We start from the raw sequence: 24,250 nt of genomic DNA, 5'->3' as shown, positions 1-24,250 counted from the left end.
GAGCTTGCTCCATATCAAGAGCTGTAGCCCACAGATCAGTCCACAGACCTACAATAGGGGTGCCTATCCAACACTCAGATACGGGGCACTGACCCCTGCTCTTATCTGTCTCATGTCTCTCCTTTCTCATGTCTCTTGGCAAATTCCTTTGAACATTTAGTCTCTCTGTGCCAAATTACCCATTGAGCCACAGCTGAGCTTTGTTCTCACCCAAACTACTGATGAACTGCCTCCCTTTACTTCCTTTTACTCAGCTTCATAAGTGATCCAAACTCAATTCACTCAATTAAAAGAGCCAGAACTCACTGCAGTTGTCCAAGCCTGAACCCCCCCCCTATATATGCTTTCATCTAATCCACCTCTCTTATCTCCCATTGGGAGCCCCACACAATATCCTTGGTGTTCTCCACACTTCCTGTGGTATACATGTGACCAGGGTCTGGGCTTTGCAGGAGCACAAGACCTGATCCTGACTGGGGTCTGAAATGACATAGAAACTCACCTAGAAATGTTCTTTTCCTGTCTCCTTATCGTCCTCTAAGTGGGTTCCCAAATTGACAGTGGGCTGCATAGCTGTCCCCTAGGTAAAGCTCTGTGATTCAGAATCTACCATCCCCTGGTATAGGCTGAACCTCACTGCCCCTTCCCATTGGTGGTGCTGTTGATAGTGGGGATAGATCCTCCTACGCCACACTGACTTATATCCCCAGCCCTATTGTTTTATTTATGATCTTTTTTCAGTAATCCTGATCTTTCCAGGCAATCCCAGGAGATTCCTATTCATCTCTCACCCTTTCCAAACCTGTCTCCAAGGCTGACTAACCTGGTTTGTGTGGTAGGATAATACCTCATCCCTGCAGGGGGCGCTCTTCCAATGCACAGGTCTTCCCTGCCATCTGGTTGGTCTTTGGTTATCACTCTGCTGCACTCTGCTGGAGGAAATGTAGAAATAGAACAGGCTAGGATTTTACACCTTGGCCTGTCCCCTAGTCTCCCAAGCAGGTCACTTAATACTGGCCTAAGAGTGGTGGCTTGGGTTATGAGTGCACAGGTCCTATCACTTACTGCAAATGTCACCAGCAACAGTGGTTGGACAAGCAACAGTTATACTCAAGCATGTGCTGCATGGGTGTTCTGTCTTTCTGCTGCCTTCATAGGTCCTGTGTGGTCTGGTACAGTGCTGGCAGCAGGGTGGGGGCAGTGAAGGGCCTTCTCTCCTTCTACTTCCCATACAAGTTGTACAATTCTTGCTTGTTGGATTTTGACAACATTGCCACAAAGTACAACGACTCTAATGTGAAGAACATAGTAAAATTTTTTTATTATGGGCACTTTACAAGTGTTCTGATGCCTGTTGTGCTAGCTTCTCTTGTGTTTATGGTTTGGCTATCAAGACATGTACAATTGCAAAATGATAAACTAGATTGGTGTGGGTTTATGCTAATCTTTGACACACACGTTTTTCAATTATCTTCACTGTAATGTTTATATAAAGACCATCTGAATCTAATGAGAGATCTACTTTTATGTATTTAGTAGATGAATTTGATGAATTCCTGACCATATCCAAAATTTTAACTGAAAGAATAAAATGTACAGCCACAAAAACTGTTTTCAGTGCAACAGTTCAACTTACTCCTAGTGATGGAGAAGATATGAAATAGATAAAAGAAAATATCCCCTCTTTTCTGACTGGTGAAGTTTTTCCTGCATTAGTGGATTCACGTGAGGAAACTATGAGCATATCTGAAATACCAGCACAAAGTTTCTCAGTAAGTAATATTCTATGATTGGACACACACAAATGATTCCAAGTTAAAAAGGATGGACTCTTGCTCAAATCTGAGTGAGTTTTGTTTTGATATACCACAAAAAGTTCTGCTTCTGGTACCTGGGGTGTACGTATATCAATAAAAACAAGCATTGTGGAGAGACACTTGCAATCTCCTTCCAATCTAACTTCAAGTACCAATTGAATGGCTATTACATGCCTGAGCTGTGGCAATAGTCTGAGAAAAGCGCTACTTCAAATGTGTATGATTGATGATTCTTCATTAAATGTTGCATGCATGATGACTTAAGTTGCTCCCTTTTCACTTAGCTTTGATATAAATCAACTGATTTTTCCTTAAGTGCAGCAACTTCCGCTTTTTATTGCACTGATTATAGTTACAGGACTTTCAAAGGAGATAATAGTCAACCAGAATGGGCATCTTAGTGAATCTTATTGCCTTCAAAGTAGTTGCCTATACCCTCAAACTTGATACTATCGTACAGAATGGAACAGAGTCTAATCAGGCAAAACAAGATAGTTGGAGTATTATAGGACTTCAAAACAAGTTAATAGGAAATCAAAAAAAGTTACTATAATATATCCTGCTAATTTTTTAAAGTTTTCCCCTTAATTAAAAAATAAAAAATAACTAAGTAATTTTTAATGAATAAGGGGAGATTGAGATAAAAGAGGACTGTCTTTTTCCTTGAAATATTTGGATAAAACTTCATATACTATAGCTTCAAATAAAAGACAGACACTATGGTAACTACTATTAAATCGGGTTATTTGGTGATGAAGCACGAGGTTGCTGAAACAGTCATGCTTTGACCTCTATTGTTATATTGTTATGTCCTGTTTTAACTCAATCTCTCCCTTATTCTTTAAAAAAAAATATTTAGTTATTTCTTATGTTTATTTTAATTAAGGGGAAAAATTTAAAAAAAATTAGGATATATAATAGTAACTCTTTTTGATTTCCTATTAACTTGTTTTGAAGTCCTGTAATACTCCCACGATCTTGTTTTGACTGATTAGACTCTGTTCCATTCTGTGCGATAGTATCAAGTTTGAGGGTATAGGCAACTACTTTGAAGGCAATAAGATTCACTAAGATGCCCATTCTGGTTTGACTATTGTCTCCTTTGGAAGTCCTGTACTGTTTACAATGCCTAAGTTTTATTGGTCTTGTTCTCTACTGTTTTGTCCAACTTTATAATACCTAATGAGATAGACAATTCTGTTTAAGGAAACAAGAGACAACGTTGATAACCACTGTTGATAACCTTGTACTCTGTTCTACATCATGTGCTATGTCTATCCTTGGTTTTGACTGACAGCTTTGTTTTGCCATATTTGACTTTATTCTCTCCCCCCCCCAAAAAAGTAATAAGAACTAAGAGTAATAAAATCCAAAATGGGTAAAAAAAAAGAGAGATAAAAGAGGACATAACAATATAACAATACAGGTCAAAGCGTGACAGTTTCAGCAACTTAGTGCTTCAACACCAAATAACCCAACTTAATAGTAGTTACCATAGTGTCTGTCTTTTTCCTTGAAATATTTGAATATAACTTCATATACTATAGCTTCAAATATTTCCATATCAAGAAGCCCAGAATAAAGCCTTTCCAATTAATAAGTGAAACCTTTGTAAGGCTTCAAGGCCACATAATGAGGACTCATGATTACCACCTACTTTTATATATTTGAATCATTACTTACATTAGGGAAACTATTCAGTATTCACACATGCTGGATTGATTTATTTCACTTATAAGTATGGTCTCAAGCTACGCCCATTTATTGATAAATATCTCAATGTGATCCTTCTTTATAGCTGAGTAATTCTCCATTGCATAGAAATACCATAACTTTTTTATCCATTCCTCAGTTGATGGACACTTCGGTTGTTTCCAAGATCTGGCGATTACAAATTGTGCTGCTATAAACATAGGTACACATATATCACTGTGGTATGATGCTTTCAGTTCTTCTGGGAATATGCCTAGAAGTGGAATAGCTGGAATAAATGGGAATTCCAATCCCAGCTTTTTGAGAAATCTCCAGACTGACCTCCACAAAGGTTGTACCAGTCTACACTTCCATCAACAGTGTAGGAGAGTTCCTTTTCCCCATAGCCTTTCCAGCATTTGTTGTTGTTGGGTTTCTTGATCCTGGACATTCTTTCAGGAGTGAGATGGAATCTCAGTGTGGTTTTAATTTGCATTTCTCTAATGACCAATGATGATGAATGTTTTTTCATGTATTTATTTGCCATTTGTGTTTCTTCATCTGAGAAGTGCGTATTCATTTCAGATGCCCATTTTTGGATGGGATCTTTGAATTTTGGGGGTCTATAATTCTTTATATATTTTAGACAAAAGTCCCTTGTCTGAGGGGGAGTTCACTAAAATCTTTTCCCAGATTGTGGGCTTTTTTTCACTATGCTGGAGATTTCTTTCGACATGCAGAAACTTTTTAATAAGAAGTGGTCCCAGTTATTGATTCTGGGAAGTATTTCCCATGCGGTTTGAGTCCTGTTCATGAATTCTCTACCTACCCCTATGTCTTCAAGGTTTCTACCCATTTTGTCTTCCAATGGATTTAGTGTTTCTGTTTTAATATTCAGATCTTTGACCCATTTAGATTTTAATTTAGTACACGGGGATAGGCATGGGTCTAGCTTTAGTTTTTGGCAAACGGAGAGCCAGTTTTTCGAGCACCATTTATTAAAGAGACTGTCGTTCTTCTAGTGAATCTGCTTGGCTCCTTTATCAAAGATAAGGTGGTTGAGTGTATTTGTAGTTGTGGTTGTATCTTCTAATCTATTCCATTGATCTTTGTCTCTGTTTTGATTCCAGTACCATGTTGATTTTACTACTGTTGCTTTGTAGTATAACTTCAAGTCAGGGATTGTGATGCCTCCTGCCTTGCATTTGCTGCTTAGAATTGCCTTTGCTATTCTAGGTCTCTTCTGGTTCCAGAAGAATTTTAGGAGTGATTTCTATAGATTTATAAGGTATGATGATGGTATTTTTATTGGGATTGCATTGAATTTGTATAACAGTTTTGGGAGAATGGCCATTTTAACAATGTTTCTTCTACCTATCCATGAGCAAGGAATGTCTTTCCATTTTCTGAGATCATCTTCAATTTCTTTTTTCAGTGTATTATAATTTTCCCTGTATAGTTCTTTCACTTCTTTTGTAAGAGTAATTCCTAAATATTTCATTTTTTTGCTTACTAGTGTGAAGAATGTGGTTTCTCTTATTTCCCTCTCTGTGATTTTGCTGTTTGTGTATAGGAATGCTATTGATTTCTGAGTATTGATTTTGTATCCAGCTACATTACTGAATTTATTTATTATATCTAAGAGTCTTGCAATGGAGTTTAGGGGGTCTTCTATGTAGAGTATCATGGCATCTGCAAACAATGATAATTTAACTTCTTCTTTTCCTATCTTTACCCCTTTTATTTCTCTCTCTTGTCTAATTGCTCTGGCTAGTACTTCCAGTACTATATTAAATGAGAGTGGTGATAAAGGACATCCTTGTCTTGTGCCTGATTTGAAAGTAAAGGCTTTTGATTTTGGGCCATTTAGTATGATGCTGGCTGTTGGTTTGTAATAAATGGCCTTTATTATATTGATGTAAAGTTCATATATTCCAATTTTCTGTAAAATTCTTATCATGAATGAATGTTGGACCTTATTGAAAGCTTTTTCTGCATCTATAGAAATGATCATGTGATTCTTACATTTGGCTTTATTTATATAGTGGATTACTTTATTGATTTACATATATTGAACCGTCCCTGCATGCCTGAAAGGAATCTCACTTGGTCATGGTGTATAATCTTCTTGAAGATTTGCCGCGTCCTATTTGCCAATATTTTATTGAGGATTTTTGCATCTGTGTTCATTAGGGAGATTGGCCTATAGTTCTCTTTTTTAGTTGGGTCTTTCTCAGGTTTTGGTACTGGAGTAATATTTGCTTCCAGGAATGACTTAGGAAGGATTGCTTCCCTTTCAGTTTCATTGAATAGTTTGAGGAGTGTCAGTATTAGGTCTTTGTATTTCTTGTAGAATTCTGCAGTGAATCCATTTGGCCCTGGGCTCTTCTTTGTAGGAAAGGACTTAATTACATTTTCAATTTCACTAATAGAGATTGGGTTATTCAGCAGTTTTACACTCTCTTGATCTAGCTTTGGTACTTCATATGTTTCTAAGAATCTGTCTATTTCTTCTGTGTTACCAAACCTTTGAGAGTAGAGATTTTAAAAATAGGTGTTGATGATCTTCTGTATTTCTGTAGAGTCTGTAGTGATTTCACCTTTTTCATTTCTTATTGCATTAATTTGAGCTTTTTCTTCCCTTTTTAAAATAAGGTTGGCTAGGGGCTTATTGATTTTATTTATTCTTTCAAAGAACCAACTCTTTGATTCATTGATTCTTTGGATTGTTTTCTTAGTCTCTATTGCATTGATTTCTGCTCTGATTTTTTATAATTTCCTCTCTTCTTTTGGCTTTGGGCTTGACTTGCTCTTCTTTTTCTAGCTGTTTGAGGTGTAGCATCAGGTTAATCATTTGTATTCGTTCTGTTTTCCTGATGTGGGAACTCAGTGCAGTAAATTTTCCTATGAGGACGGCTTTCATTGCATCCCATAGATTCCAGTAAGTTGTATCTGTATTTTAATTTTCTTGTAGGTATTGTTTAATTTCTTCTTTAATTTATTCTGTGATCCACTGATTACTTAAGAGTGTGTTATTAAGTTTCCATGTTTCTGTGGGATTTTTGCAGTATCTTTTATCACTGATTTCTAATTTCAGAGCACTATGATCCGATAACATGCAAGGGATGATTTCAACACTTTTGCATTTGTTTAAATATGTTCTGTGAGCTAATATATGGTCTATTTTAGAGAATGATCCATGTACTGCTGAGAAGAATGTGTATTCTGATGCTGTTGGGTGGAATATTCTGTATATGTGTATCAAATCCATTTGTTCGCAGGTGTGATTCAGTTCTGTTATTTCTTTGCTCATTTTCTGTCTGGTTGATCTGTCCCTTGATGTCAATGTCATATTAAGGTCTTCTATTACAATTGCGTTACTGATAATTTGAGTTTTCATTTCTTTAATAGTTGTTTTATATAACTGGGTGCTCTGCAGTTTGGTGCCTATATATTTAAGATAGTTATCTCTTCCTCTTGGAGTTTTCCCCTAATGAGTATGTAGTGACCTTCTTTGTCCTTTATGGTCATTGTTGGTTTAAAGTTCAGGTTGTCTGCAAGCAGAATGGCTACTGCTTTTTTTTTGGATTCTTGCTGCATGAAGTATTGTTTTCCATCCTTTGACTTTGAGTCTGTGAGTATCTTTCTGGATTAGAAGGGTTGCCTGTAAACAGCATATGGTTGGATTTTGTTTCTTGATCCATTCTGCTAGTCTGTTTCTTTTGATTGGTGCATTGAGACCATTTACATTAATGGTTATAACTGTTAAATGCTGGTTTATTCTTGACATGTTATCTCTCTGCTGGTGCATCTCTATCTTGCTGTTCTGTTTAATTACCTGCTTTGCTTAATGGTTTTTTCCTTTGTGAATCTAAACTGTCTTTCAGTATTTTTTGCAGGATTGGCTTGGTGTTCATGCAGTTCTTCAGCTGTTCTTTGTCCTGGAAATATCGTATTTCACCATCAATTTTGAATGGTAGTTTTGCAGGGTACATCAGTCTAGGGTGGAAATCATTTTGCTTTAGGATTTGAAATACCCCACCCCATGCTCTTCTTGACTTTATTGTTTGTGCTGAGAAGTCTGCTGTGATTTTGATAGGTTTTCCTGTATAAGTGATCTGTCTTTTCTCTCTGACAGCTTTTAATAATCTATTCTTGTATTGGATTTCTGGAATGGTGATTATTATATGTCTGGGTGTAGTTTTATTTTGGCTATGACTATTTGGAGTTCTATATGCTTCACTGATCCTGATGTCGGTTTCTGATCTCGTGCTTGGGAAATTTTCAGCTATTACTTCTCTAAATATCCTCTTGACACCTTTTATGTTGTCCCCTTCTTTTTCATTAATTCCTACCAATCTTATGTTATTTTTCTTTGCATCATCTTGTAGTTGTTGACTGTGGAGTTGTTGACTGTGTTGTTATTCCCTGATTCCTTGTTATTTTTAAAAGATCTTTTCTTTCCTATTCACTGGCTGCAATCCTGTCTTCAAGGTCTGAAATTCTATCTTCACTTTCATTGAGGTGGTTTTTACTACTTTCAGTGGAGTTTTTAATTTCCTTTATATCTCTGTGCATCTGTATTATGTACTGTGTTTTCTTTAGATATATTCAGAATCTCTTTCATTTCTTTTATCATTTCTTTTTTTTTTACCTGGGAGATTATTTTGAGTTTGAATTCCTTTAAAGCTTCCTGGAGTTGCTTGTTAATTCAGTAGCTATTATGTCCGATATTTGAGGTGAATGGCATATATTTTCTTCTATATACATCGCTCCTAGGGTTTCTTGAGATAGGCTGGAGGTTTGAGGTTGTAATTTGGTCTTTCAGTTTGTCATTTTCTTATATTTCTGTGTTTCAGGTGTTTTTTGAAAGCTTCCTCAGGGTCTGTTGGAAATCCACTTCTATGTTCACAGCTCCTGGGACTCTGGCACCCAGTTCCCCCAAGCCACTGGGCCTCTAGAATCAATGGCCCTCTTCTGCCTATTTAGAACTCCGTGGTTCCAGATAAGCTGGGTTCCAGGGACACTGTGCGCCCACCTGCTTGCTGAAGCTCCACAGTTCACCAAGGGCAGCCAGAATGGGGAGGTGCATGTAGATGCCTCAAATCCACTTATGCACTTCACTCAACCCAGAAGCCTGGAGGGTCCTGAACAGTCTGGGCTTGGGGCAGAGTGTGCACTGAGCACTTCCCGCAGGCTGCAGGGCCCCTGGAACTGTTGATGATTGCCTGCTTGCTGAGATATCCACAGTCCTCCAGACACACGGGGAGACAGATGCAGGCACCCCAGATCCGCCCAGCCCTTCCTCTGCACCCAGATGGTGCAGGAGTCCCAAATAGGCTGGGCTCTGGGGATAGTGTGCACCCACCTGTTTGCTGGAAACTCCACAGTTCTCTAAGTGCAGCTGGAATCGAATTCTGCTTTTCGATGCATTTTGATACCTCTTTTGTTTCACTTGTCATTATTGCAATAAGTTTTTTGGAAACTGTCTCTGTCATTTTCGCCAACTGAGGAGAGATTAAGGTGTACCATGGGAACAACGTGTCTCATACCAAAACACAAAACATTCTCATTCTTGTACAAAACACTAGCATGGCTACTGTTATAAATCAAAAAGAACAAGTTTCACTGAGGCAATCTGCAATCTGGCCTGATTTCCCTCTTGCACTGGTGGAAGAGGTTACTGAAACTTCTCTGTCTGAGCCATTTCTAATTCAGCTTGATACTCCAATATTGAGAGGGAAATTTTAGCTCTTGAGACTCCAGTTCTCTGTGGATGACACTTGCGCAAATTCTTCCATTAATTCATCATACAGATATGAATAGTTTTTTTTTCTTTTTTTGATATCCAGGGATTGAACTCATGTTTGCCATGCAAGCTCTTATGCTGCTGAGCTGAACATGATGGTATGAACAGCTAATTTGAGGGAAAGAAGTCATTATATTAGTCAGTACTGATATAATATCATCTTATTCTGAAGTCCTACCATGCGTTTGCTCTTCTGTTTCCATTGGTTCTATCATGTTGTACCTTATTGGATTGTATTGCATTTAAAAGTATAAACAAATTTCTATGGAAATAGAGATATTATAGTAGCCATTGTTTGTTTTAAGTTATTTGGTTCTAAAGGCCCTGTAATACTCTCATTCTCCTGAATGTTTTTATACTATTCTGTAATGTTTGATACTATTGGGTGTGCAGTTATACTCAATTATTTCAAAGAAAGAGACACTGTGGTAGTTACTTTCAATGAGGGGTTTTCTTCTAGTGAAATTCTGGGTTGTTTACATTGTTCTTTTCTGATATTCTTTGTTATGTCCTGTTTTGCCTTAATGTCTTTAAAACAAAAAAGGAAAAAAAAGGAATGTGAGTAGAAATATCTTCCACAGTCTCTGGAAAGCCCAAACGTAAATTCTCCCAATTTCTCGTTATTTCTGCTACCTCTGTCAGGCTCATACTCTTCTGGGAAAAGAATGCATACAAAGACTGAGAATGAAGTTTTCCTTACATCCCCGAGCATGCACTCATCCAAAATTATTCACTGATTTCACAGCTAACATCGGGACATAATGCCTGCCAAGGCTCAAAACAGTCCCATGGGATGGGAAGATGTCTGCCTATGTCAATAACTTCTCACACTGCCTTGAAGAAATGGATTCTTGTCAGTGAAGTTTGCACTGTAAAATCTGTTAAAAAGAGTGTGGGTTTCACCTTAAGAGTAAAAATTAAGTAGATCAATATCACATACATAGATTTCTATATTCCTGTGACAATATATGGCTGACTTCATGGTATATTCAAGGCCGTATGTTTCCCAAGTGTACAGGTTTTTAAAGACACAAAACTGAAAATCATTTTGCAAACTGGTGACTGTACAATTATTTATAATGGTAAACTTTTCATGTCCAAGTATCTGACTTTCACTCACTCACATTTCAGCTAATGCAATGTGCATGCCACCTCAGCACTGCAAAGCCAGTAAAAAGATGTGACTGTCTTTCAAGCCCATGCTTATGTGAATGTTACATCTATGCTATATATATGTTAGGACATTTAGACACTCAAAAACTATGCAGTCAAGATAATATCACTCTAGAAATTAAAAATTAATCACATAAACATATATAATATAATGTCATCAAAATTGTTATTCTAAAATGTTATGCTGTTCTTGATCTCTATTTTCCCATGTTAAGAAGTATAACCATATGGAGTAATTGGTAACTTGTTCCTGGTAACCAACTTCAATGCTAATAAATCTCACTGGTCCCAGAATGCTATGAACAATTTGAAAGAGCTCAAGATTTGTTGCAGTTCACTTTCAGAAATGGTGCTGGAATATCATAAAATTCTGGCATGAATGTTTACCCTCCATGGGCCACCTGAACAGGACTAAATGATGCTGCACAAAGAGTAACACTTCCCACCAGAAGAAACCAGGGCTTGGGTTATCCTACAAAACAGCCTTTAGTTACATGGACAGTAGGCTATAGATTCCCCAGCATCCCAGGTGTTAGAGCAAGTTAGACAATGTCTTCCTTGTGTGACCATTTGATTGCTGCATTTGTAAGGCCTCTTAGCATCCATTCTCTTGCTGTGCTTTGTGGGCTATAGAGTCTCAGGTTTCCCTCTCACTTTATTACAGAAAGAATAAATGTACCAAAACTAACTTCAGTGCTTCAACTGAACCCCCAGATGGTGCCTTCTTCCTTTTAACAATATACAATTGAAAAAACTGTATGCTGAAACCTCCATCCACTTCTTCCCAAAAATGACACCACTCAGCTTAAAGATTCCATGTCATTCATGACTCATTTCCCCAACAGCGGGTAAACAGATGTAGTGGGAGGGGGAAGTGCAGTGGAAGAGGATCTGTGGGCAGTGAAATAATAGAGAAAAAGGCCTTATTATGCTCTCTTAAAAATCCTGAAAAGGAAGAGTTAATACTTTCCTGGAGGGAGAACTCAAAAGAATAAGTTTAGATACAGAAAGTCACCAGAGAAGAAAAATGGCATAAGGACCTACCAAAAACAATCAAGGAGTGAGATTCTGTCCATGTCATGGATACAACCAAGGGCACGGAATCAAGAGAGCTACCCTCACGACCCTCAATAAAGTGCAAAAGACACCAAGTGTGGATGGGTTTATCTAATTTAAAACAATATCCTTATTTAGTATATAAAATGTATGCTCAGTCATACACATACATATTTTCTCACTCTAGAGTCACTAAATTACTGCACTAGATACACAAGAATGTCCTTGCTGAAATCACAAAGCCTAGGGTGCATTTCTATGATCATCTTCATACTCAGACTATGAATAACAGAGGTATGGTCCTGACAAGGATGGACAGAGCGGAAAAACGAAAACAAAGCCCAACAAAAGGAATGAACACCATTGGGCCTTTGAAGCTGGATAAACGTGCAGGCTCAGCATAGCTGAACTGAGAACATAGAGATACCTCAAAGAGTACGATAGGCCACACTTGAGGACACCTGCTCAAACCCCAATTAGCAGGATGGAGATTTTGGCTGCAGCCATTTCACTCTAGCCGGATTCACCTGGAGACTTTCTCCTAGGATTGTTCTCCTTAATTAGCACAGCCTGTTGCTTGAAGGGGCACTGCTCAGGTTTCCTGAATATTCCTTTCTAACCCCTTCCTTGTGTGAATACTAAATTAATATGGGCCACCCAGAGACATTCCCTGACTTATTCCACTGAGTCTTATACTCTGTAGAGGGTTTTGATTCTCCTGGAGCCTTAAAATCATGCCACTTGTCTCATTTATTTAAGCCTTTGCTATGTACTTGTTTGGGAGATTAAGGATCTAGGCCAGGTCCCTGATAGCATACATCACCAAGTGTGCCTGGTTTAGAGTGACTTGACCTAGCACCCATGAATGACAGCCCAGAGAACCAATCAAACTGTGGCAAGTTCTAGATACCCATGAGGAGGAGGGCTCTATAAACTCAATAAAATAGGCTGGGATCAAAGTGTTTGGGTGAATAAATATTTTCCAGATTCCCTTACCTCTCTCTCCACAGTTGCTTTATGTCTTCTTTTTGATCTTTACAAGTGAATCATCTTTCATGCATATCTCCAAATTTTTACTGGTGATCTGTTCAGGTTCTTGTTTCTCTTCTCTCATCACTCACCACACATAAATTATGAGAAGCTGCAAATGATGAGAAATGTGTTCACTGAGTCTGGATATTACATTGAGCAACTCAAACTTTCATTTTAAGATGTAAGTGAAACAATAAATTATGAGCCTCATACAGTTACCATGGAACAACCAAGACTACTTCTGTTAATTTTGATGAAGATTTAAAGTGGCTGGAAAAGCATTCCTTCTTCATTCAGATGAAACTGTTCCTGTGTTAGCGAACTCAGATGCAGATAATGTGACCAGATCTAAAATAGGGGGGAAAGGTTGTTTTCTGTACTTACATTGTGACTGTGTCTGGTACAAATGAAACCAGGTTAATGGTAAAAGACACTCTTCTTTTTTCAATGAAGTTTATTGGTACTTCATTTGGAGAGAAGTTTGTATTACTTCTAAAATTCCATCTGCCTAATCCTCCCCCTTAGACCATGCATACAGATGATGCTGATAGGGAGCAGATTGTTGTCCCTCACCCATTCTCTCCTCCAGAGCATTCCTATTTCATCACCTGTGACATTCATTCCTGATGAGCCTTGTGAAAATCATAACTGCGCCATGGATTTCATCTTGCCATTGCCTGTTTTACTACAAAAAATGAATGTAATTATGTATGTTTCACGTGTGTTAGTTGGTAATTATTTTTTAAAAATATTCAACCATATTTCACCACTTAGTTATTCTCTGATCAGTAACTCTGGAATTTATAAATTAAGTTTATTGGTATATTTTAAATATGCATAAGGATCACTTTCACAACAAGAATTTTTTATGTGTTCATGATTTATCTTACTTCCATACTTTTCCCCATTCCCTTTTCCTCCCTTCAACTCCTCTTCACCTCGCGTTTAGACGAGTTGTGTTTCCATATTTTCTTCATTTCTCATTTTTTCTCTTTCCTTCCATCCTTTCCAGGTCCCTCCTTCCCAGTTCCCCTCCTATTATGATTGTGTGTAAATGCTCTCCCAAAGCTACATGTAGATGTAAATGGGCCTTTTCAGAAGTAGGTGAATCTAGAGTCTTTGACTGATGCATAGTGCAATGCTGTGATTAAGAGTTCTGGGATTTCTGTATAAGGCCACTGAATAGTTTTGTGCCATAGTAATCCCAGTATTCAGATAAGATAAAGGGGTTGGATAGAACCTTGTTTTCTCTTTTGCTCCTGTTGTTGGTTCTGCATTTCACTGCCATGAACTATTGCCTCTTTGCTATGTCCCTCTTTATTTTTGAAGCCAGCCTGTTATGAACTGAAATCTCCAATTTGTGACCTAAATAAGCCACTGTTTTTAAATTTGGGTGACAAGGTGCTTTGTCTCAGCAATGAGAGAAAAGTAACTCAGACACCTTCCCATTTGAGCTTTTTCTATCTATTTTATAATATCTAGTATATATTCTGTTCCTTATTTACATTTTTAGCTTCTCACAACAAATAAAGCAATATTTATACACGTGTGCTTGATTTAGTACACTTAAGAATGTGGTCTCAAGGTCCACCCATTTAGATATAAATCTCTGAAGTTTTCCCTTCTTTATGGCTGAGTAGGACACCATTATATTATTAAAAATACCTCTTCTTTATCCATTCATCAATTCATGGACAGTGGTATTGTTTGTAAGATTTTAAAAATACAAACTGTACCGCAAGAAACATGTGTACAGCACTCCTGACAGTGTCATCTCCATTCCAGGGCCCACAATGTGTCCTACTCACTGGGCTCTCAGGGAAGTTCCCTTGGTGCAGATACAACGGCCAGTGGTGTGCCAGCCACACATTGTGGCAGAGAGGGGCAGAGAAGTGCAGGTCAGAGCGCCTCTGCATTGCAACTTCCCTCACATAGAGACTCTTAGCCCCACAATTTATCCAGAAGTTAGCCTTTCAAAAAGTTGGGCAGTTTAAGATGCAGAGATCAACTAGTTGGCTAATGAGGGCTCTTCAGCAAAAGTCTCATCAGTTTAAAAAAGGAAAGCTTATCTAATACATGGAATGAAAAGTGCTTTACAGATAACCCCTGGTGGGAAAGACAGGTAAGTAAATCCTGCTGTAAAAGTTCCTTTCAGAAATTCAAAGTGAAGTCAACTCTTTTCTGATGATGATGATAGACAAATAAATACAAGATCACCTATGAGAAGTCAGGGAGTTGCAAAAGTTCCACAGACACTTACAGCCCAAATATGAACATCAGATGCCAAAGCTTCACAGAGGATTACAGAACCTACTCATGCTTCCAAGCGCACAGAAAATGGGGCATATATGAGTGGTTCTATTCAAATATAGATGAAACATATTTTGAAGGTGATGAGGACTGCTGTATATGTCTAAAGGATTTTATTCCTGATTTGAAAGTAAGAGAGTAAATAAGAGTAGAATGGGGAAAAATCAGACATCTTATGGAGAACCCATAGAGATTTTCTCCAGTTTGTTTGAGGCAGAGAGATCAACATTAAAACTGAAATGACAGAAAACAAGGTTCTCACAACAAAGGTAATGACAGATGCTTCACAATTCAAAGTTCTCCCAGATGAAATTCCTTTGCCCTTGGTTATGGGGACCAAAGTTAAAGCCCAATTGTGTGTCATACATGGTGTTCTACTCACAGGACACACAGATGTCGTGGATAGTCTCAATACTCCTTGTATTAAAAATGACCTTTGAAAAAGCAGACTTTGATATTCGTACCATCCCTGACTATGAAGTTATTAGTAATGAGCCTGAGGAAGCCATGCCCATCCTTTGGAAACAAACAATGGCTTTCTTGATTTCTTGTGACCCCATCATGGCTGTGTTACACTTCCCATCTCCAGTCACTGATTACAGACTGTGGTCCTTTGCAACACCAGTCACTTAGGAGAAGTTTAATTTCTGGCTCTGACACGGAAATATTGGGTGGTTTTCCTGTAGAATGCCTTATTCAAGTGACTAGATTTTCAAAATTTCTCATGATTCAGGGAGAACATACAAGGAAACAACAGGAAATAGACACAGAGGCAGAAAAACTGAAATCTATTCCGTGTTCATTGGCACTGAAGTTCAGCAGAGAAATGCAACACTTGATTAGAGCTTGAACTATCTGAACAAGGATCTAGATAAAGTTTTGCAGAAAGTTCAGCGGTACTGTTAGGAGCTTGCTCAAGATCAGGGGCTTCAGGCCACAGATCAGTTCACAGACCAGCGATGGGGCTGCCTGTCCAACACTCAGATACCGGGCACTGACCCCTGCTCTTATCTTGCTGCTCTCTTTCTCATGTCTATTTGCAAATTCCTTTGAGCATTTGGTGTGCTCTGTGCCAAACTACCCACAGTTGAACTTTACGCTCCTTCCACACTACTCATGAACTCCCTCTATAAAAGTAAAAAGCCCTGACCTCCTTTTCGTCCTTGCTTCATAAGTGATCCAAATCCAATTCACCCAATGAAAGGAGCCAGAACTCACTGTAGGTGTCTGAGCCTTGACTCTCACATACATGACTTCATCTAATCCACCTCTCTTATCTCCCACTTGGGAACCCCACATAATACTTTTGGGGATCTCCACACTTCCTCTGCTACACATGTGACCAGAGTCTGGGCTATGCAGGAGCACAAGACCTGATCCTTCTTTTCCTGCCTTCTTATTATCCCCTAAGCAGCAGCCCAAATTGAAATGGGCTGCCTGTCTTCTTCCTAAGGAGAAGCTCTGTGATTCAGAATTGACTTTGCCCTGGTATATTCTCAACCTCGCTGACCCTTCCCATTGGTGGAGCTGTTGATAGTGGAGATAGACCCTCCTACATCACATGGCTTATATTCCCAGTCCCATTGTTTTATTTATGATTTTCTTTCAGTAATCCTGATCTTCCCAGGCAATCCCTGGAGATTCCTATTCATCTCTCACCCTTTCCAAACCTGTCTCCAAGACTGACAAACCTGGTTTCTGTGCTCGGGTAATACCTCAGCCCTGCAGGGGGTATGCCTCCAATGCACAGGTCTTCCCTGCCATCTGGGTGGTCTTTGTTTATCACTCTGCTGGGGGAAATATAGAAATAGAACAGGCTAATATTTTATAGCTTGGCCTGTCTCCTCATTTCTAGACATTCTTTTTTTTTTTTATTTTTATTTATTTATTTATTTTTTGTCTTTTTCAGTACTAGGGATCGAACTCACAACTGCCTGCTTGCAAGGCAGGCGCTTATGCCACTGAGCTAAATCCCCAGCTGGGGGAAATGTAGAAATAGAACAGGCTAGGATTTTAGAGCTTGGCCTGTCTCCTCATTTCTAAAGCAGGTCACTTGGAACTAACCTAAGACTGATGGCTTGGCTTATGAGAGTTCAGGTCCTATCACTTACTGACTGCTGCAAACGTCATATGAGACCTGGGCCAGCAACAGTGACACTCAAGCGTGTGCTGCATGGGTTCTCTGTTTTCCTGCTGTCCTCACAGGTCCTGTGTGGTCTGGACCAGTGCTGGCAGCAGTGTGGAGGCAGAGAAATCAGGTATTTTCTCCTTCTACCTCCTATACTAGTTGCACAAGTGCTGCTTGTTGGATTTTGATAATGCTGTCACAAAGTACAAAGACTCTGGTGTGAAGAACACAGTAAAAATTTGTTTATATGGGCACTTTATAAGTGTTCTCATGCCTGTTGTGCTAACTTCTCTGGTGCTTATGGTGTGCCTATCAGGATAGGTACAATTGCAATATGATAAACTACATGGGTGTGGAGTTTATGCTAATCTTTGACACACACGTTTTTCAGTTATCTTTACTGTAATGTTTATATAAAGACCATCTGCATCTAATGAGAGATCTACATTTATGCATTTAGTAGAATATTCTGGAGATGAACTTCATGAATTGCTGAATACATCCGAAAATTTAACTGAAAGTTTAAATGTACAGCCTCAAAATCTGTTTTTAGTGCAAGAGTTAATGTTACTCCTGGTGATGGAGAAGATGTGAAGTGGATCGAAGGAAATAATCTCTATTCACTGACAGGTGAAGCTTCTCCTGCATTTGTGGATTCACATGAGGAAACTATGACAACATCTGAATACTGCAACAATGTTTCTCAGTAAGTAATATTCTGTGATTAGACCCATACATATGATTCCAAGTTAAAAAGGATGGACTCTTTGATCAAAACACTGTGAATTTTCTTTTGATATACCATAAAAAGTTCTTATTCTAGTACCTTGTGTATACATATATCAATAAAAATCAGCATTGTGGAGAGATGCTTGCACACTCTGTCCAGTCTAACTTCATGTGTCAAGTAAAGGGCTATTATACACCTGAGCTGTGGCAATAGTCTGAGAAAAGCACTATTCCAAAAGTGTATGCATGATGCTTCTTAGTTAAATGTTGCAGGCATGATGATTTAAGTTGCTTCTTTTTCACTTAGCTTTGGTATAAATCAACTGATTTTTTTTTACCTGCAGCAACTCCCCCTTTTGATTGTACTCATAAGAGAGACAATCATTTTCTTTGCTTTTATACTGATGTCAATTAATTTTGGAACACAGGCCTGCATGTTCGAATGCTCATTTTTCCTTTGCTTTTGATCTGGGAAATATCTGTTGCTGTAAATAGAACTATGTAAATTGAGTCATGTTTTTAGGTATTCTTTCAGCTGAGGGGAACAGAGATGAACACAGAAGAACCAATGATAAGTTCCCAAGAGCTACTCTGCCATTTTCTCCTTTCCTCTGGCCATGTATTGATGGCAAGCAGGTCAGCTGCAACCACCATATGGTTTCTCCACACCACATCTATTCAGCAAGATGGGACACTCATTCCTAATGAGCCTCCTGGAAACTACAACGACGAGATTTATAACATCCCTGAATTGTTCCTTTCATCATAGTTGGATATTTAAAGTACACAGACAATCATGAGAAATTAATAATTTTTAAGCTTAAACTACATTTTATACCATGCTTTGTTATTCTGTAATGTTTTAAAATTTATTTTGAAATAAGGACTATCCAATATTTGAAAGGAAATTCAAGTCATTATGATGAATACATAAGGATTTAACTGTTTTCCTGAGTAGAGAAATAAGCCCAGTTACCATTTAGAATAGTGACAAAGTTGTGAATGTTTTGGGTCAGTTGAGAAAGGCTTCAGATTTGAGAAACATAAAAATAATAATTTGTAGAATCACTGCAAATAAGTGTAATCTTTTTCATTGTGAAACTGTAAAACCCAATCTTTTCGTGTTATCAGGTACATACTGAATGAATTTGTTTACCCATTTCAGAGAACCTAGGAGGAAAGGTGTCATTGTCAAGATGCCATTGCTAAATGGATGCAGCTTGAGACCATACTCATAAGTGAAATAAATCAAACTCACATGTATAAATGCCAAATAGTTTCCCTAGTGTAAGAAATGATAAGAATACATAAAATTATATGGTAAACATGATTACCAATCATATTGGCTTTAATCCACATAATGTTATCACTGATTGCATTGGTTTTAACCTGGGTTGTTTGATTTTAGTATCGGCAATAGTACAAATAACTATTCTGAAGAAAAGAACACATCATAAAAGCTAGTGCTGATTTAATATCATCTTGCTTTGAAAGCTGTTGTACATCTGTTTCCATTGGTTTTAACATGTGGTATCTTACTATATTTTACTATATGTGATAGTATAAACAAAAATTTTTATAGGCAAAAAGATAATATAGAAACCATTGTTCATTTTCTGTTAAGTGGTTCTAAATACCCTGTAATTTCTTCATTCTCCTGAATAGCTTCAGACTGACTTGATATGCTTGAGACTATAGTATATGAAGTTTTACTCAAATAATACAAGGAAGGAGGCACTATGGTGACTATTATTATGTTAGATTATGTGGAGACGAAACACAATGATGTTTAAATAGTTCATTTCTGACCTGTGTTGTTCTAATACAATGTCCTCTTTTATCTCAATCCCATCCTTTTTTAAAAAATTAATCTATTTTTTTCTTACTTTTTTTCAATTAAGTGAAAACTAAATTAAAAAATAGCGGGACATATTATAGTAACTTTTTTGTTTTCCTATTAACCTGATTTGAACCCCAGTATTGCGCTCCCCATCTTGTTCTGTCTGATTATTCTATATTGTTTTGTTTGATAATATCAAGTTTGAGGGTATAGGCAAGCACTTTGAAGGGAATAAGATATACTATGACGCCCATTATGGTTTGACTATTATCTTTTTTTGAAGTCCTGTAAGGTCTCCAGTGTAGGTTTTATTGGTCTCATTCTGTACTGTTTTGATCAATTCTGTTATACCTGCCGATATAGGTGACTTTTTAAAAAAATAGCAAGAGGCACAATGGTAACCATTTTAGATCACCTGATGTTCTATTTTTACATCATGTACTATGCCCATCCTTTTGTTCTAACTGACTCTGTTTTGTGTAGCCACGTTAGGTTTTGCTCTCTCCAAAAAATGATAAGAATTGTGGGAGTAAAAAAAAAAAAAACCAAAATGTGTAATTGTTATTAAAAAGAGAAGAAAAGAAGATGGTCTAAGTGATATGTTTGAGGGTGTAGGATGGAAATCCATATTACTGAACTTTTGTTGGATCATTGATCGGCATTGTGTGCAATCTCATTGTATGAATGTTCACTTTACATGCTTTAATTTTATAATTTGGACAACTATTTCAAAGATGACAATATGTAACCTATTAACTAGTGTTATCTTACTGTATTTTTTCCTTGAAATTATGTATTATTTGCACCCTTTTACTGCTTTGTTTTTTTTAATTTTATTTTCTTTCTTTTTTTCTCTTTAAATAATAATAATAATAATAATAATAATAATACAAAAATGCCATTGTTTTGGGACACTGTTCCTGGGAGAAGACTGTCTCGTGGTTTGCTTCTTGCCTCACACCTTCCTTCTCACTTTTTCCCAATGGTAAGTCTACTATAGTTTTGATATTTCCTGTCTTTGGTTGAGTTCTTTGAAGTGATAAGGTGTCCCATCTCTTATTTATCAAACTAGTCTTCCACTGTAATTTGCGGCAGATTGACCTCCAGCTCATCATTCACGTAAAATTTATTTTCAAGCTTTGGAGGCCCAATCTTCCAGGAAGACCTGATGCACACTTAATAAACATAAATGTTCTGAGTTCCAAAGTGGAATGTATGATGCATCTATGAATACCCAATCTAAACGATCAAGTGTGTCCTAATTCTCTAAGAAATCCATCTCATTCCTCCTACAAAACACCCAAAAATGGCTTTATCATGATTGAAGATAGTGTCTCCAAGACAAGGTTGGGTAAGTTTCCTTTTTAATGATTGAAACGCTGTCAGACACCGTTTGATGACAGAATGAGAGGGGCAGAATCTAACAGGGGTGTATGTGGGTTCTTCATTGAGTCAGGACATTCATTGCTGAAGGATTTGTTCAAGAGGTAAGGTTCTATGAGCTGCTTTCAGAATTCACCAAGGCTGTGGTGAGTAGTCTGCTTGAAAGGAGCTGTGCAACAGGGAATTGCAGGAGAAATTTGTTTCTGACTTGGTGACCACCACGAAGTAGACCTACTTCTGAACTTGGTCTAGGTATCAGGTTCCTATGTTGAAAAAACAGGGGGTGTACCAGTTCATACTCAAGCCTATCCCCTGGGAACTACTTAGGGAAGGGATTCAAGAGTCCACACTATCTAGAACTGTGGCATTGGAACTATTTAGGCTGCAAGTCTTGCACCAAGCATTGGATGAAAGACACTATCCTGCCTTCCCTGGATCTTGTGATCACTCTTACATGGGACCTGACCTGGTCCTATAGGGCAACCCGGAATTTCACATGCTGGCACATTATGAATAGCAGATTTCCACGGAAAACTTACAGACAGCTTACAGACATTGAGGCTAAGCTTGCCAGGGGATCAACCAGTGTTAAAACCAGAAGGTTCTCTTCTGCATCTCTATAGCAGCTACTGCAGCTATATCAGTTCCCTCCAGGGATTTTCCGGAACCAGAAACCTGGAGAAATCTGGAGGACCTAGGATCAGCCTACTGGAGGGTCCCTATGGGGAGACACTGATGACCTGAACTCCAATGTCTGGATTGGACAGATCTAATTTATGGCAGGATAGGTAGAGATCCCCAGGAGATTCAGATTTTACATCTCAAATGCATATTGGTCTTCACTTGATTTGCAGAAAAAAACATCTGATGAGCAGGTTTCACTCACATCAGGAAAGATACAAAGAGCATGATTAGCCTGACCAGGGATGAAGGAGTGAGAAATAGAGTGATTGGGAGGACCAGAGGAACACAGTACTGAGAACATCCATGGACACCATGACTCTGAACTGCTTATTACCCTATTACAGGTTGCCAGGTAATGGATCTGGATGATAAAGTGGCCTTTGGGAACAGTGTGTTAATGACCCACCTTTTGCCAGAGTGACCAGCTCTGTTTCCATGACTCTCAGAATCACCACTCACGAGGCTCTAGTGACATGATGAACAGGGCAGAAACATTTCACAGGGCCAAACACTTAGCCTATCTCTCTGGGTCAATGGATTGTCAAGTAGGCATTGAGAAGCCCAGAGTCAATACCACATACTATGTCCCTCCCTAGGCCCTTAAGCAAGGACTGCCGGACTGGAGATTTCTAGGACTCGCAGTCTCTATCTGTATCCCAAATGCACCTCCTCTCGTGCACCAGTTCCTCTTGACAGAGCTGGGGTTCCCTGCACCATGCTACCTCCTCTCATACTGTTGGGTTGTCTTGATTCCCACTCTCTGGGGTTCCTTGTGACTGTCTTGGGTCTCGGATTCCCTATGTCAAAAGTTCCTTGGCAGTGACATCCGTTGGACTCCAAAGTGTAATTTTTCCAACTATACCTTTGTTGTTGTCAGTGTCATGTGGGTAGCCTAAGAGTCTTGCAAGTCATAAAACTACTACAACAAACTGCTACACCATCATAACTCAAAATGAAATCACTTTGCCAAGATAATAAAAGAAAAATCAGATATTTACTGTGTGTTAGAAACAAGATGTGAGTAGGGTCTTGCTCTCTCAGAAACATTCAAGCATGGACCTCACCTTTTACAGCTACCTGAATTTGTGACTCCATCACTGCTCTGTGAGCATATGACTCCCCTTTTGTGTTCAATCACACTCTACATGTTTCAAAGAACACTTATGATGCCATTCAGGAACAAGTTTAATAATAAATGAAATAGTCCCATGTTAAATTCTTATTCACTTAAAATGTAGAATGATAAGAAGGAAAACTGGAAGGAAACAACCACAGAAAGGAGACTGAAAACTAGTCCTTCCTATTATTGGTTAAGATAAAATGTCTGGGTGGTAACTAAACATACTGAGTTCAAAAACATTCTTCTAGATCAGATTGCATGCTATCAAGATGTTCCAATTCAAGTGTGAGACACTGTCATAACCGAAAGAAGGTTAAGGAGACAGAATTGTTTCTATGATTTGAATGTTACCACAGTGTCTGCTAGTAATTCATGTATGCTAATTTTGTCACCTACTCCAAGACATTAAGCAGGTAGGGCCAGGTGTGTGAGACATCCAGATTACATTGCAGATGAGTGGAGCCAAGAATAGTGGTTAGGGGCTTACTTGATTTGTGCTTTTTTGTGTTAGAAGTTCCATTCTCTGTAACTCAGGAGAACGTAAAAATCAAATTGTTTGCTGCTCTCTCCAAGTAACATGTCAGTCACATCCTTCTCAGTTTGTGATACTCTAGCAAAAGCACCACACACTGTATTAGCTTAAGATCTGATATTTATTTATCACAATTCTTAAGACTGGGAAGTCCACAAGACATCATGAAATTTGGTATTGGCCTGTTCCTCATATTTGACATCAATCAAAGAATACTCACATTGTGAAAGAGGGGAAAGTAGAAAAAGTTCATAAATACCTCCTTTCTCATTTCTTGTATAACACTCAAGGGTCATTCTCAACAGTCTATATAGCTACATTCTTGAAGCCCACCCTCTGGGCACTATCATGTGTTGTCTTAGGTTCTAATTAATGGTTTTGGTAGAGGGACAGAAAGGTCCATTCCTCAGAAGCAGCCACAAGTGGTGGACCTTTCCTGTCCTTTCCTGGCCCTAAAGAATGGAGGCTGTGCCTACAATCTTGATGCTTAAATTAGAACTATACTAGAACTAGAGCAGGATCAGAGAGAAGAGTATGGAGGATACAACCAAGGATGGCATTAGGGCAGGTCTGCTGGAGAGAATGTAGTTGGTTCTATAGAGAAGGTCAGGATCTAGTAGATGTACAGGAACAAGAGTCACACAGCACAAGCTGAGCACCTGCTACCCCACACTGAGATTCAGATTCACTTAAAAAAGACTCTGTGAATCCACCCAACGCTGCTGTATTGGTTCTGCAGTCTGCTGTTCATTTTGTCATCAAGTAGAGATGTACCCAGTGACGACCACAGTTTGAGGCTCTCTATAGGAAAAAAGTCATCAAGGTAGCATCAACATTGAACAACAAAGCAAGACTAATTTTGATCACAACAGAAGTAGAGCTTTGCCAAGTGTTTGGGATACGAAATTGGTGACTGTGATTTCTCCTGAGATTTAACACAATATG

At 38.3% G+C, this 24,250-nt stretch overlaps 1 pseudogene; it reads left to right on the top strand.

Moving 5' to 3' along the window:
- The first annotated feature begins 11,858 nt into the window (after window positions 1–11,858).
- LOC100721428 (protein lin-9 homolog) lies at window positions 11,859–15,942 on the top strand (annotated as a pseudogene).
- Window positions 15,943–24,250: the final 8,308 nt, after the last annotated feature.

The sequence above is a fragment of the Cavia porcellus genome, unplaced genomic scaffold (genome assembly GCF_034190915.1).
Source record: "Cavia porcellus strain 051 isolate PalLab524CR breed Dunkin Hartley unplaced genomic scaffold, mCavPor4.1 scaffold_1, whole genome shotgun sequence".
NCBI classification, from domain to species: Eukaryota; Metazoa; Chordata; class Mammalia; order Rodentia; family Caviidae; genus Cavia; species Cavia porcellus.
Note: the sequence above shows the minus strand (reverse complement) of the source record. Positions and strands in the feature narration are given on the sequence as shown.